Raw genomic sequence first — 17,396 nt, forward strand, 5'->3', positions numbered from 1 at the left:
CATATATGGACAGTAATGTCTGGGGTTTCCCCAGAGATGGAGACCTGGAGCAGAGCTACTTCTAGCAGCTCTGCCTGGGACAGCTCCCCTCCTCCTGACATCCCTGTCCATATATGACAGTAATTCCGTGACGACGGCAGCGTCAGCACCCGGCGGCCGAGTAAACTCCCCCATGGGTAGTGGGCCCGGCACTTGCCCAGGTTTGCCGGGTGCTGATGCTGGCCCTGTGTTTACTTGTCTGATGGCAGTATAGAGAAGTGACAGGTACGTGGATTTCTGCTTGCTGTCACTTGTTAGGTAATGCGCCATAGTTTAGCATTATTATTATTGTGAGCATTTATATTTTATGCTTGCGGTGCAGCCAGTTTCGCAAGCTTGAGTTCAAGTATATTCACGTATTGACGCCTTTCCCCCGCTGTCCAGCCGCTGGTTGACACTTTCTCCCTCTGAACAGTAATAAGGAGAAAAGTATCAATCAGAGTCTGGAGTGCAAGGTGGAGGCGGGGGGGGGGGGGCAGCATGAATACATAAATACATTTGGACACGGCAAGAATAAGATCGAAATACTCAGAAACTAATTAACATTACCTAATGAGTGACAGCACACTAAAATCAGCATGTCTGTCACTTCTTCATGCTGCCCTTAGACTGGGCAGCATAAATATGTAGAAGAGGAGAGTCCTGCTGCTCCCATATTCTATCTATTTTATTGTTTTTATTAGAAGTTATATTGTCTAGAAACTATTTTTAATTTTGTGACCAATTTTTTGTTCAATGTCAAGGAACTGCTTTGGGTTCCAACATAGCACCAACATATGCAAATATATGCATTCATTCTCTCGTGGAGGACCTCATCTATGTATCCCACCACTATCGACATGTGCTGAGGTGGTGGCGACACATAGTTGATGTCTTCCTCATCTGGATGGGAGGACCAGTGGAACTTTTGGAGTTTAATGACTTTCTGAACACTATTGACCGAACGGTCAAATTTACGTTGGTCAGCTCCAACACTACATTACAATTTCTGGACGTATTAGTGGAACTGAGTGGAACGACTTTTTCCACGGACTTGTTTGTAAAATCTATGGACAGAAATAGTCTATTGCACTATGATAGTTCACATCCTAGAAGCATGATTAAATCTCTACCTATCAGTCAACTTTTGAGGACCAAGCAAATTTTTAATAAACCTGACAGACTGAGCTGTGGTCTAGATGGGATGGCAGAGAAATTTTTTAGCGAGAGGATATCCCACATATTTGCTAGAACAACATAGACAACATGTTGATCGTATTCCTAGAATACAACATAAAACTTATAAGGATAGGGATAAGCCCATTCCTTTTGTCTCCACTTTTTCTCATATGAGCAATCAGATTAATGATGTCATCCGAAAACATTGGCCAATATTGGGTCGCTGTCTTCCCAATGTAGTTGATTTCAAGGATATGCCTTTATTTTCGTATCAGAGACCTAGTCTTAGAGATAAGCTTGTGTGGTCTGACGTTGGCTCTTCGAAGGGTAATCGACAATCCTAGCTTTTTCCTCCTAAGAAGGGGTGTTTTCCATGCCTAGGTTGCACCAATTGCACACTCATGATTAAAGGGAATCGCTTTACACATCCAACTACTGATAAACACTTTAGAATCAACCACTTTATTACCTGTAACACAGAATTTGTAATCTATGTACTCCAGTGTCCCTGCCACCTACTGTATGTAGGGGAGACGTCACTTGATGTCAAGACACGATTGAACCAGCATCACTACACGATACGGAAGAAGAGACTCGATCTCCCAGTATCAAAACACTTTACACACGCTAAACATGGTGAACGTGATTTAAGATTCTGGATCATTGACCATGTCCCCCCTTTAAGGCGGGGTGGCGATAGACATAAGACACTTAAGCTATGAGTGTTGGAATGGATACATAGACTGGATAATTTAAAACCATGTGGCCTCAATGTAGACTTTCCTCTTGGTAGTGTTTTTTAGATGCCACTCTCCCTGTGTTTTTCCCTCCACTATTGCGGCAGACACCAGCATTAGTGTAGGTTTTTTAGTATCTGTTACTGTCATTTATATTGATTGGTTTTAATTGATATATTTTCTTCTTTTTGTTCACAGATCTTACACATTATGTTGGAACATGGATTGCCTCACCAATAATGGGACCAGCTTACAAAATTTGGATGCTTAATAAATATTGTTTATTGATATCTGACATGTTATGAACGTGTTTTGTACTATTTCCTATTATTCTTTAATAAACATCACTAAATAGTCCTTCTGTCATATGACTGCTGTGGTTTAGGGCAAAGCAGGCGACTAAGGGGTTTTCACTAATAGTAATATTGATGTGTGATTAAATTTGGGATGATATCGATTTGGATCGGGTTAGTCATTTATGTGGACTAGTGGTCACTATTATAAGGCTGAGACAGACTTTGCACGAATATACCCCATTAAGAGGATGAGTGGTGGTGGACTAGCCACCTAGGCATATTATCCGTATGCCGGATGTGTGTCCTCCCCCTTAGCACGATAGATTTCTCCCTTGCGAATAGGGGAACGATCGGTAGTGCACTCCTCTGGGATACAGTATAGGTGTAATTGTGTATATACACATGTATTTAGTGTCTTTAGATCCATGGGTGTCCGGTGTGACAAATGGAACACCATCATCATTGATATTATCCCAAGTATAGATTATAACATTAATGCTTTTTACTAAATTATTCCTCTGTGTAGAATATATTCAGTTAGAGCCTGCTAGCTATTTTCCTGCTTCTCTCTATCTAATTAAATAGATGGCACTTACTTGAGATGTGCCTGACTTTGACATGTCCGCGATGCGCGATCTGTGTGATCTTCGCTTGAGCGGACAGGCGCAGAAGGGCTATGTGGTTTTGACAGCTCGATTAGTTCAAGCATGCGCAGTAGAATATTGAGGACGCCGTCTTGAGCTTGAGCGGGGATGAGTGCGCGCACCAGGAAATTCACCCCAAGCCAATCCCAGAATACTCAATGTCACATTGGGTTCGTGGACCCACTGGGCCATACCATCTTGGCGGTAAGGCAGCTGGCCAACAGGACGCAGGTCAAAGTCTAAAGTTCGTATAGGGTACCTGTGGCAGCTCTGACAGTAGAAAGGCAGGCTAAGCAGGAACTTGGCAGCAGGTGGACGTCATGTGTGAAGAAGCAGGACAGGCGTGGAATACAGCACAACACAGCTACAGCTAAGCACGGCACTAGATCAGGATACAGGTTACAGGAACAGGAACAGGAAACACTGGGAGCAGGAAACACTAGAAGACCATTTGCAAGACAGACTAGGAATACAACAACAAATCTCAGGCATAGAACTAGGGGGCTGGATCCCTCTTATAGTCCAGAGTACTCACGGGTCAAAGTTCAGGAACGAGGTCCGGTGCGCGCACTGCCCCTTTAAGAGTGCGCACGAGCGTGCGCGCGAACCCTACGGGATCCGGCGGTGGTGAGTAGACACGAGCGCTGGCTTCACCTGAGGAGGAGGTTGGGGCCAGCGCTTGCCAACTCGTGGCTGAGGCTGCCAGGGGGAGAACGGAGCTGACAGCCCGCAGCCACGGACATGACACTCAAGACTTTAAAAGTAACCCTGCCCACTTCCACTTTGCTTGAGCAATGTTGTATTTTCCCAGTGTTTGTGATCCAAATGGTTCCTTAGATGTATCCTATATCCCGTATCTCATATTCAGTATCTGTTTCCATTGTCCCAGATGACTTCTGTGTTCAAGTCCATTGTCTGAGACGACTTCTGTGTTCAAGTCCTTTGTTCGAGACGACTTCTGTGTTCACGTCCATTGTTCGAGATGACTTCTCTGTTCAAGTCCATGGTCCGAGACGACTTCTGTGTTCAAGTCCATTGTCCGAGACGACTTCTGTGTTTAAGTCAAGTGTCTGAGACAACTTCACCTTCTGTGTCTGGTGTCCTTGCCAAGTCCATTGTCTGAGACGACTTCTGTGTTCAAATCCATTGTCCGAAACGACGTCTGTGTTCAAGTTGAGTATCCGAGACAAGTTCTGATAATCCAGCACAAGCCAGCTTCCGATTATCTAGGACCAGCCTGCTTCTGATTATCTAAAAAAAAAGCAATATCGCCAAAGGCAAAAAGATTAGCTGTTGTTTCCCAGATACCTATTTAATACTGACTAATATTGTAACGTATAACTGTATTATGAATAACTATAAGCATACAAATGAAGATTAAAAGCGCAATGTGAACTGAAAGTCTCCATATACTGATACTAATAGTACTCTGTAGTCTGTACTGTCTAAGTGCAGAGTCAAACCACCGTCTCTGATGGCCGCACTACCAATATGAAACTACTATGATTCGCGGCTGCAGTCCGCTTGAAAAGGGACTTGGAATTGTCAGAACACATTGAATTTAAAAAAAGAAGAAAGAGCCCCCCCCCCTCCCTCGACATGTTTCACCACCGAAGTGGCATCCTTAGGGGAAAATGGGGCTAATGGCACATGCCAGCAACCCCGGTAGTTTCTCCCCAGTGACTGTCATTTACATTGTGTTTGTTCAGGTGCTACTCCACTACAGTGGAGCTGCCAAGTGTGTCCACATACCCCATAGCCATGACACCCTACGCATGTGCCGGGTGCCACTGGAGCTGCTTTTAGTGACAAATCCCGGCCTGTGGAATGCCAATCAAGCCAGGAGTGCATGACTCCCGAGGTGACCAGGATTGCCTACTATGACTTTTCGCAGGTAGTGCAGGAGACTTTATAACTCTATATTTTCTTTATGCTTCCAAGTAACTTTTCAGAGAGTAACATTTTAAGAAACCTATTAACAGCCCGTATAACGCTATGGTGGCAGCTTGGTGGATGTATATGTGATGGCAGGCTTTGTACATGACACAAATATGCAAGAAAAGAAACTAATCTATACCACTGGAAGTATATTGACACTACAATAAAAAACATTTTTGAATGTGATCTTAGTTTTGACCACTAGATAGAGCTATTGTTATATAAAATTGGCATAAGTGTAATATGGAAAACATGCAATGCAAGAAAACAAAAAAGCGCTGAATTTTTCTTCATTACAAGCTTTGACTGCCTGAATGCGTTAATTTATTTCAATTGAATAGTAAATACAAGGTTTCTGTATTTCATTATAACATATTAATAAACTGAATTTCCTTTAACTACCATTATAATATTATAAAAATCTGATTTCATTGCACAACACATTATTACTGCATTATCATTATGTAGGTAAGAAGATTTATATTGACTAATCATACACTTATTATATGATCCACATATTTTTAATTGCTTCAGTAAATGTCTTGTATGAAATATTCCATTATTGGAGGAATATAAAAGGAGACAAAAGGAGCATGACAATATGTATCACTGCATATATTTGGATCATGTGTTTGATAAAAGGTTTCTGCCGAATACCAGGAAACTTAATAAAATCTGATTTTTGTTCCAAGAAACTATTGCTCAGTTAATGCCTGCTTTCCCATTATGAAGTGATTTCTAATGTATGCCACAGCTGCTTTCTGCAACGTGTAATACTTGTGTTTTTCACTTCACTGTTTGGTTGATGAAAGATTTCCTGTAACAAAAGAAAATGACAGAAAAATGGAGGGTGTGGGTGATGAGACTGGAAATGTAATAGAATTTGAAGGAGGAACTTTTACCATAGTAATGTCATTCTGTCCAGTGAGAAAATCAATTTAGTGTGATTTGTTCCATCAAATAAGAGGATCTATGCCACAACATAACACAAACAGCAGGCAAATATATTTTTTTAATGTTTTTTTTTTCATTTTCAAAGCAAATGCAGAATATTTCTAAGTATTTGTAGAGTAACAGTAGATGAACATCCTCAGAAAGTATATTACAAAAAATGATCACTAGAAAGGTCCACTACAAAACTAGGGACTTCCGATACAGTATACGCCCTTCATTTAATATCCTCCAGTAGACCTGCTTAATGGGTACCCTTAAACAGGGCCAGTTTTATACAAAGTATTGTCAGGTCCGTATTTCACACCGAATAACCACCTCTGTAAATTGAAAGCTGAAGGCATGCCTGGAAGAAGTAAACGAGCCAAATATGTTTGGTACACAGCTTCCCTCTCTCAGCCAGGAGGAAGACTGAAAACTTTTTATTCAGAACAAAGAAACACAGAAAGAGACACATGCCTCCTCCCCAGAGATGTGGGAGTGCCCAAGCCCCCACCAGTTTCTCAGACTCACTCTTCTTGCATTCCAGGGGGCGGTGTCTTCCATAGGTGTGTCCGACATGAACAAAGAACTTGTTATATATATCAGTATATTACACAAAGAACTGAAATGTATATACATATGTGTGAGGATACTATTTTTCAAACAATATACATAGTATTGATCCCTGACAGTCCCCCTAAAAATATTATTACTCTATCCCTGAGTCTTGCCTAGCAACCTACCACTGACCACTCGAACCAGGCGGGTAGGGGTTTTGGATTTCTTCACCAGCTTGAGACGAGCTACTCCTGATGAGTAACCCCCCTTTGTACCTGGACTTCCAAGGTATCGGAGTGGTCCTAACTTTCCCTATTCTCCTCTGGATACAGGATGGTTGTCTTGATATAATCTACAAACCGCTGCTGGTTGTAATATATATATATATATATATATATATATATATATATATATATATAATTAATCCGGTCTACATTTTATAAATGGTAACAACTGTCGCACTGTCACTTACTGTCCTAATGGGACTTTTACCCCTGCAGATATAACAGGTCATGGGCAGCACAGTGACCTTCACCTCACGCCTCCACACAAAACTCCTCAGATTGTAATTTGCAGCACCGTGGCATATTTACACACATTATAATTATAAACCTCAGACATTATAAACAATAGGGCCTCAACTAATAATCATAATGCTATCACCCTCAGGTTTCGGGTCCCATCAGTTCATTGCCAGTCCTGTACACCATCGTCTTCTTCTTCTCCTGTCTTCTGCTTTTCACTGACTGTCACCCTCAGGGTAACCCACACAATTGTGGAGTCAGACTACGTTGGTGTCCAGTGGGGGAGTTATTATTACCCCCTCCTAGCCACTTACTTATCAAAACACTTGATCCTGCTGACGGATTCACTCAGGTCTTTGGTCTTTACTTTGATCTTTGCTGATGTCATCAGGACTTGGTTTGGTCCTTCTCATCTGACCGACACCGTCTCCTTTAGTTTACGTCATCAGGCTGTACATAGCACCTCATGCTGTGAGCCTGGGGTGAGATCCCACGATTAGTGGAGTTGTATTGTGACTATCAAACCCTCCGCATCTGTACACTTCCTCTGGTAAGTTACTTGTCTGGGCGGCTGCTTAGAATTGTGACACTGCCGTCAGTCCATGATAAACGCGTTGTAGTGGCTCAGGCTGTGCCTGCCGCATCTCAGTGATGGAGTTCATCGTGTCAAAAGTCTTTTAGTTCATATTTACTGGCACTTGCTGGGGACCCCCAACTCTTGTCAATTGTTAAAATAAATACTAATCTGGTGATAACATCATCCGCATACATTATAAACGTTGTTCTAAGTACATACAATAATGTCAGGCCCTTAAATTACATCAAACACCTTTATATATATATATATATATATATATATATATATATATATATATATATATATATATATATGGAAAAACTTCTCTGTTCCAATGGACAGGGCACCTAGAATATGTGTGATTACTGGGTACATTTCATTTGCACTTGGTGATACTCTTTCAGCAGGATTTGTACCTTGATCTCAGCTGATCGCCTAGAACATCTCCACCTCACAGAAATATACACAGATTACACATGTTTATCTGACAAGTGTCTCAAACCAATTTTTCTTACTCTAATCTGGTTCGTTCTACCTGGGAAGGCCTCTCAAGGTCTTTTCTCTTCATGTGAGGCGGGTATGATAAGGTTGGATCCGGTCTGCCAGGACTGTTCTGTAGGCAAATCAAACAGCTCTAACAGAATTTAGCAGCAACAGCTGTAAAGCCTGGGACATACCAATTAGATCTTACCACGTCGATCCTTGCAGTCTTGGGGCATATGTGAGGTCATACACCATCAATGCAAGTGCCATCAAGAGTGCCTTGTGTGTTACCGGTTCACCTTCCCTTATCCGTCCACATTCTGTTACAATCTGGTTCTCAGGCCTTCCGCTCCCAGTTGGACTCTTCCTGTGGAGAACAAGCTTTTTCATTGTATAAACATTAATTGATCTTAATCAAATAATTAATTTGAAGAAAAACATTAACAAATAGCATCTTTACATCAAACGTTCACACTGGTCAGTAACTAAAACTTACAAATTGATTCTTCTTCTTTATATACATATCTATACATACACATATACACTGCACAGAATTATCTGCTCTAAAATTTCCCTTTCACAACAAAAATAAAAATAAACAAATAAAAATTTTCGAATGGGAATATTCCGCTTCTGTACCTTTTATCTGACGCATGACTCTAATAGTCCAATGCTAAGGCTGGTCCAGAACTTTACATAAAACTTAACCTCAGTATTTAATATTCCCACAACACTTCTTAAATACAATTATTAAACAAACTAACTTTGGAATAACATCTAGAGAACTGCTAACATCTTATCATTGTACAAACATCAGGTCAATACTTGGGATAACACTGTTCCCCCATCACTTACACACAACATCTGCAATGGGGAAGATACCGGCCCCCCTGAGAACAGGTCTACACACACGAGCACATTGTCATACACTTCTACCCCGGGTAGTTGTATGTTCTGCAGTCGCTGGGACTGTTAATCTGGCCGGGCTGCACTTTTCACAGGTACCTTTGCTGTTTTACCTATGTCATGCCGTGCGCACATCATGCCGGCTGCTACAAACCTAGTGGTGGCATTATTGTATCCAGGGACAAGCCAATTTACTGACACCTGGCTGCACATACCCTTGTTGTCAGTTCTGTTTTCTCTCGCTCTCTCAATTGGCTTACCCGATGACCCAATAAAGTTCCTACTACCAATGGGCCCATAATTGTGGGCGATGCCAAAAGCGTACCTAGAGTCAGTGTAAATGTCGGCCGTCTTACCTTTTGCCAGGTTACAAGCCTCAGCGAGCACCTCCAGCTCTGCTCCTTGAGATGAACAAGGTGAGAGTGGTTTCTGGATGATTTACCTGGTGCCTCATATCCTGTCTTGTACATACTGTATAATAAAATCTCTTTATTACAAATTTACATTAGAAACCCATGTCACATATAGATAGAACATCTCAAAGGAGTGGCGTCTTCATCCTCTAAAATAAAACCAAATGTTATACACTTCTCCACACTCATCTGATAATACAGAATACTTTGAGAATCTCACTTTTATCAGGTTCTGCAAATACTTGATTAATACAAAGACAAATAAAAAAAATAAAAGAAATTCCTAAAAACTTTACATCAAATTAACAATGTCCAGACAATTTTTGTTTTGCCTTCTCCCCCATTTAAATCTGTAAAGACCCATCTGCGAGTGACGTCACCTCCTGTGTAAATTTGCTGGAGGGGGATGGTCTCTTACACAATACTTCATATTGGGTGGAGACTACAGCACAGCATACCCAGTGCCATATTTACTGTTCTGGAAAGATCTGGAACCATCTACACAGAAAAACCTCAAAACTTAGGTTACTCTCATACACATTTAATCTGGATTACTCATTGGGGTCTCTTACACATTTTTAGATCTCCTGAAACCAAATTAATTAATTCAAAACAAACCAAAATTGTACCTGATCAGTTCCTTCATCATTCCCCCCTTTGTGGACTCTGCGAAAGTAATATAGCAGTGGGGCCACAAATGCTGAATTATTGTATCAGTAATGTAGTCAATTCAGAAAGCAAATTGTCCAGCACGTTCAGGAGAGTTGCTGGCCCCAAAGCATATGTCCCCCCTCTCACACAAAAAATTATCTATATACATATACAGTTATTAAATCATACCACTAAACCAGATTAAATATATCCTGCATACTGTTACTAAACACAACTTATTATAATACCAATATTACCAATAATAACACAATATAAGGTCCAAATAATACCACAACATCATAACCACATAGTGACTGAATAATACACCCATAATGTTATTGAATAATACCTCCACACCATAACCACAGTGACTGAATAATACCCCCATAATGTTACTGAATAATACTGCCACACCATAATCACATAGTGACTGAATAATACCCCCATAATGTTAGTGAATAATACCTCCACACCATAACCACATAGTGACTGAATAATACCCCCACACTGCTACTGAATAAAAACCACTATACAAAGACCAGTATACCACCATGTAGTGACCATATAGTGGTAGGTGTCAGTTATACACTGGAGCTCTGCAGACGATATAAGTGATTACAGTACATTTATATCCAGTGAGTCGTTCACTTTCCCTTTCTTTCTCCATCAGACCCGCTGTGACCACTGCGATGACTTGTTCCAGCCAAGACTTGTCTCTGCAAAATTTGACACACAGACATGTTGGTTTATCACTTTTCCAGCACCCTCCCCATCTATACCCGATCCCCTAAACAATCTCGGAATTCACAGTGACCCAGATGGTAATAATGATTCCTTAATGCGTGACACAATAAAAGTGTACTATCAGTAATCGTGCCCCCACACAGTGATAATGCCCCCTTTGTGCCCCCGGTAGATAGTACCACAGTGTCAATGTAGATAATGCCATAGTGTCCCCTGTGTATTGCTACAGCATCCCCTGTAGATAGCACCACACACAGCCCTCTGTTGATAATGCCACACACAGCACCTGTAGATAGTGCCACACACAGCCCCCTGTAGATAGTGCCACACACATCTCCCTGTAGATAGTGCCACACACACAACCCCCTGTAGATAGTGCCACAAACCCCTTCTTGTAGATAGTGTCATACATCTCCCCTCTAGTAGATAGTGCCACACCCTCCTTGTAGTTAGTGCTAAACAGCCCCATCTTGTAGATAGTGCCACACAGCCCACCTTGTAGATCGTGCCACACAGCCCTGCTCTTGTGGATAGTGACTCAAGCCCCCCTTATTGATAGTGCCACACAGCCCACCTTTTAGATAGTGCCACAAATCCACCTTGTAGATAGTGCCACACAGCCCCTCTTGTATATACAGCCACACAAACCTCCCTGTAGATAGTGACACACAGCCCCCCTTGTAGACAGTGCCACACAGCCCCCCTTGTATATAGAGCCACAGATACCTCACTGTAGATGGTGTCACACAGCCCTCCTTATGTATAGAGTCACAAAGACCTCCCTGTAGACAGTGCCACACAGTCCCCCTTGCAGATGGTGCCACACATCCCCATAAACAAATACATTTATTTTTACTCACCTAGCCCCGTTTCCACGACCGACGGAGCTGCTCCACAGCCTCGAGACACCAAGACGGGACCCTTGCATAGGCCTGCGTGATTCAGTGACATCATCACACCAGCCTGTGCAGGGATTCTGTCCCAGTGTCTTATAGACTGCAGTCCTAAAGTGGCCTGTAGCCTATAGTATGCTGAGGACACAGATACAATTGAATGTGGCAGTCACTAGCACCACCCCCACCTCCCAGTATAGGCGACACCACCAGGCAGGGGTCCTGTGCCACCCTCATGCCATGGGCCCCATAGCAGCTGCTATGGCTGCTATAGTGGTAGTTCCACCACTGGGCAGGGGGCCCTGGGAGGATGGGCACCCTGGGCAATTGCCCAATTTGCCCCCCATGCCCCTAAAATATGGAGAATAAAGCTGAACTTTACAATATCGAGGTCCAAGCAAAAGTACAAAGCAGCACTAGATAATTCTAATTCACATCAGCAAATCTTTCCCTGTTATCTGCAGTAAATGGGCACCATGCGTGACTCTCTTTGCTATTAATGGAAAGAACAGGGCTATCAGGGCCAGCCTTAAACTGAACAATGTCCAGTGCAATGTCACACTATATGGTGTACTGTAGGGTGCACAAATATTCATATTATTCTTTAAACAATAGTACATACATTGACCAAATACAGCTGATACCACCAAAAATAGTATACTGTAAAGAACCTAAGTAGCAGGGTCATGTTATCAAAATACCACCATAAAGTGCTCAGATATTACCAACACACAGTGACCAAATAATATTTCCATAAATATAGTCATCTAATAACAATGCCATATAATATCTAAATTATACTGCTATACAATTAATATCAAGATTCATGGAGGTAGCAAGCCTCAGGTGCCAGGCCATCTGTGCTGCTCTCTTCAGAAGAGGTGCCCTGTGTGACTACACTCCTAAGGCCAGTCCTGATTGCCATAAGCATTTTGTGACAACACCTCTTTTTATAAGATAATGAATGCCCCATGTGACACATCAAGGCTGTTTTGCTATAACTTGAGTCAGTGCATGCAACTGCCTAACCATCTGCGTGGTCACACACAAATCACATGGTGATGTGAATAAACACGGTGTGATTGAAATTGATCACAACATCTCTCAGAAGGCTTGCTATTGGCGCCCTGAGAAAAAGAATCATGAATGATGGAGCACTGATGACATCATCTTGTAAGGTATCTTCTTTACAAGAAGCTGTCAATTTAGTTCTGCTCACCCTTCAACATAATTGTTGTGATCACTTCCCTCTAATCCTGCATCATCTTCCTTCGTATTATCCAATATTTTATCATCCTTTCTCCATGTCGCTACTCTCACATACAAAAAAATTATCGTTAAGGGCATCGCCACACTTTCTGTACCTCTCAATAATTGAGAGGCCTTTCCTCATTATAGGCCATTAATAGCCGATAGATCGGGGTCCGACTCCCGGGACCTCTGCCGATCAGCTGTTTTGAAGGTGGTGCAGCGCTCGTTCAAGCGCTGCTTCCGCGTCATATCATTGAAGTGAATGGGAGAAAAAGCTGCAATACCTGTGAATCGCTGCTAAATGCGTGTCGAAGATTCACAGTGAGCAAGAAGAAATGAAGGGGAAGCAGCGCTCATGCGAGCGCTGCAGCCTCTTTAAAACAGCTGACCCTGACTGATCAGTTATTGATGGCCTATCCTGAGGATAGGCCGTCAATTTTTATTGCCTGAAAAACCCCTTTAATAATACTTTCATACATTTTAATTACTGTCCTTTAACAATTAATCATTGCGGAGTACCACATCCCAGTTAATTCTACATTTGATATCAGAAGAAAAAGGATAATACATTTCTCCTAATCCATGTTATCAGATAAGGCCTCAAGCACACTTTAGTGAATTTCTTCAGTGTGCTATCTGTTTTTTCAACAGATAGCACACTGACCCATTCATTTCTATGGGGTCATGCACACTTCCAATTTATTTGCGGAACAGGTACTATTATTGTCCGTTTTTCCGGATCAGTCTCAACCACTCTATTCATTGGTCTGTTGAAACTGTGGACCGCACACGGTAGCCATTCGTGTGCGGTCCGTGTTTTGTGGATCCGTGATTTGCAACCGTATAAATGGCTACATATGTGTGCTTTAGGCCTTACCATGAAAAAATTGTGCTGTGTTTTCTTTTAATTATTTTTTGGAATGAGAGTTTTCTAGTGCTGCTTTATGTAAAAAATAATTTTTATTATTTTAGCTTACATTGTAGGTTATATATTATTTATGTGCAGCTCATGTACATGAGCTTGCTTATTCCACTGAGTAAAAAGGGTTTTCTTTTATATTGTGTTTTTAGAGTTAAAAGTCCATATAAAGCAACACATATTTTTAAATCGCCTTAAAACAGTTTTAAAAGCTGTATTCTTCCTCTATTTACTACGTTTGTGTTTAAGAGTCTAATTTTCTTCTACCGTGCATAGCTGTGTTAATCTTCACATATTCAATAAAGGCATGTATAAATGGAGCACTTCTCATGTCTCATTATTACTCATTATTTATATAGTGCTATCATTTTCTACAGCATTATAGAGTGTAGCAATTCCTGTCCCCAGTGGGGTTCAAAATCTAATTTTGCTATCTCAAGCATTCTTCACTTGGGCACACGCATAGTAATATACATTTCATTGGTAGTCAATTAAGCTATCAGTATGTTGTTTCTTTGAGCTTTGAACTACCTTGAGTTTACTTAGAGCTAAAATATTTCTTCAAGTTTTAAAAGAAAGGACACGATCACTAGGGCATTACAATTGTGTGTCTAGTTTAGTTATTTAGTTTGCTTGGGCTATGGAAAGTTTGGTGAAAGTTTGCACCATGTGCTTTTTTTTGGAAGCACATGTTCTTTTTTAAAAACCATGAAACCATGGACGGTAAGAACTCATTGTTACGTGCAGAAAATTCACAGAAAACACAACTGGATGGAACTGAGGAGCCGTTCATGGCCTCTGACTATACCCAGGAATTTATAAATTTGGAATATATATATATATATATATATATATATATATATATATATATATATATATATATATATACAGTCCGGCAATGGAAAAACACAGCACTCCAAAATAACAAAAAATCAGGCCATGTGCTCGTCACCAGGGGATGAATCAATTCCCCTATTTTATGGATAGAAGACAACGTAGAAAGCAGTGACGGCACCAGGACTTCAAGGCAGATGCAAGCAAAGTGGATTTATTCACCTTAAAAAAAACACAGCAACGTTTCGGTTCAACAGGAATGGCTTGAGAAAGGTTCCTGTTGAACCGAAACGTTGCTGTTTTTTTTTTGAGGTGAATAAATCCACTTTGCTTGCATCTGCCTTGAAGTCCTGGTGCCGTCACCGCTTTCTACGTTGTCATATATATATATATATATATATATATGTATATATATATATATATATATATATATATAAACATAGAACACAGTAACTGCAGCTAGCTTGAGAAACGTTCCTGTTGAACCGAAACGTCACTGTCTTGAGGTGAATAAATCCACCCTGTTTTCATCTACCTTGAAGTCCTGGTGCCGTTACTGTGTCCTATGTTTTTCTCTATCTAAAGTGGGGAATTGATTTGTCCCCTGGTGACGAGCACATGACCTGATTTTCTGGTATATGATATAACTTATGAACATGGACTATAGGACCAGCATGATAAAAATGAGGTCAAATAATTTTGTAGCAGGACACAAAAACACAGGAATTTACAGACAAGGGACTGGGCACTGAAAGGGTCTAGTGAACAATGCCCAAAAGGAAGAATTCAAGTAGCAGATAGACTGATGGAAGAGGATCAACTATTTGACATCATGGGGCATAGAAACTTTATGGTTCCAACCAAAGCTGTTGGGCAGCATTGCTAAAGGCAGAACCATTGTGCCACCCATACATCTCTACTTTGAAAAGTATGTAATGTTATGTAAATGTAAGTGGAGCGATACCTCAAGGCTGCTGGGAGAGAGTGTGCACGTAAACCCGCAACCTCTAAAACGTAACCAGTCTGGTCGACAGAATCTTAGGCTACTCTAAGGTGTTCGCCAGAGCTGACAGGAAGGTGAGATGGACTTTGCTGCTTAGAACCCAGGAAGTTTTGGAAAAGAAGAGAAGTGCAGTCAAACCTGAGCTGGAAACCAGACAGCCAGACGGTTAACTGAAAGTCCAGAAACGGAGTAGAGGTAATCAGACAAGCCACGATCAAAACCAGTCAGGAGCAGATAATCAGAATCGGTAGACAGAGGGTTAATGAGAGACAAGTCAAGGTCAGTATACATAAGGACCAGAAATCAGAAATGCAGGAGCAGTCAGGAGCTTGATCAGGAACCAGGAAACAGGAAGATTCACAAGCAAAGAGAGGTGGGAAGAGACAGGCATAAATACAAGCTGACAGTAGATTGGCAAAAGGATAGACAAGAGAGATAGGCTCAAAGCAAAAGAAAAACCGCCCAGAAGCTAGACAGGTTGTCATAGCAAGGGAACAGGTGTTTTCCTAACATGTAATTATTGATACCGATTTTACTTCATTGAAATTTACCTTAGCTTAAATATTCACATAGTAACCCCAAAGGAGTAGATTTCAGCTAGGTTAGAAATTCTATGACTGGAATTCAAACTACAGAGTGTCATACATCTGGCCATAATCTACCTGGTGTTTTGATAAAGAAGCTATGAGGAAATGTTACTTTATATAAGGGTGTTTGATGGAAGATAACCTCAATCATCTTTCCAGGGGAGATATAGCAATTGCATCAGACTGGAGTAGAGGAGGTCTTGGCACCCATTATCTAACGGTATTCAGCTTTGCCAGTGTATTGGGTTCAGTATAACTATATAATTTTGACTGCAAAAGTGTATAATCTGAATCATTACTCCAGTGTAAAATCTGAAAAATGCCCCCCCCCCACTTAAAATGTGCCATTTATAATACTGGTGTTTTCTTCATGGCAGCTGAGTTTTTGGGCTCCTCAGGTACCAGGGCCTGAGTGAAAATGCTACCTCTGAACCCCCTATACCTACCCCCTGCTGCAGAGAGATCTCTTTTGCTCAAAGAGGTCAGCTGCTCCATATGTTGAATCTTGTTTACATGTGCAAACCATAGAGGTATGGGTGGAGGAGTCAAGTACTTCCAAAGGGGCAAGTCTTGGCACCGTTAAGTAGATGATTCAGGAGAGCAATGTTAGTTCCATAAGGGGATATCACTGTGATGGAGAACAAAGAAGCCCAGATCCTCCGGGAGTGCATGACCTGTGAGATTCTGCTAACCTCACACCAAAATCGGTAGAGCGGGTCACAGGACCAAAATACATGGACCAGAGTGCCTTCCTCCTACGAGCTGCATCTCCAGCAGAATGAGTCGGGGAGAAATTTACTTAAGACCATGGCCAGCACTTTTTATTTTGTTTTTTTTAAAATATATTTTGAGTATATAGAAGCTTCATGAGGTAGTAAAAAGAATTTAGTTTTTTTTTTCTGGTGGCCAGGTGGAATGGAGTTGCTTCTCCTATTTAGACAAGAAATGTGGGAACTAGTCATCAGCAGGATTAGTAAACCAACCATAATGTATGGAGTCACCCAGGACCATGAGAGCAGTACAAGGTCTCAAATGGCATAGGAAAGTGAATATAATGCAATGACTCAGAGAGTGAGTGTAGAAAGTGTGTAAATTGTGAAGTGTGCCAGGTGTCTGGGCTAGACAGGTCAGGGTGTGAGAGACACCTGTGCACGTGGCCCACTGAAAGCCATCCCTAAAGTGCCAAACCTGGAATCTACCATGGCAAAGCCGTGCACCAAATGTACCCTCGAGATACCAGGTGCAAAATCAGGATTCCCAAAATAAGGTAAAGGAAGAAGAATCGGCTAGCAAGCTATGGGATGACTA

This window comes from Rhinoderma darwinii, chromosome 8, assembly GCF_050947455.1.
Source record: "Rhinoderma darwinii isolate aRhiDar2 chromosome 8, aRhiDar2.hap1, whole genome shotgun sequence".
In the NCBI taxonomy this organism is placed as follows: domain Eukaryota; kingdom Metazoa; phylum Chordata; class Amphibia; order Anura; family Rhinodermatidae; genus Rhinoderma; species Rhinoderma darwinii.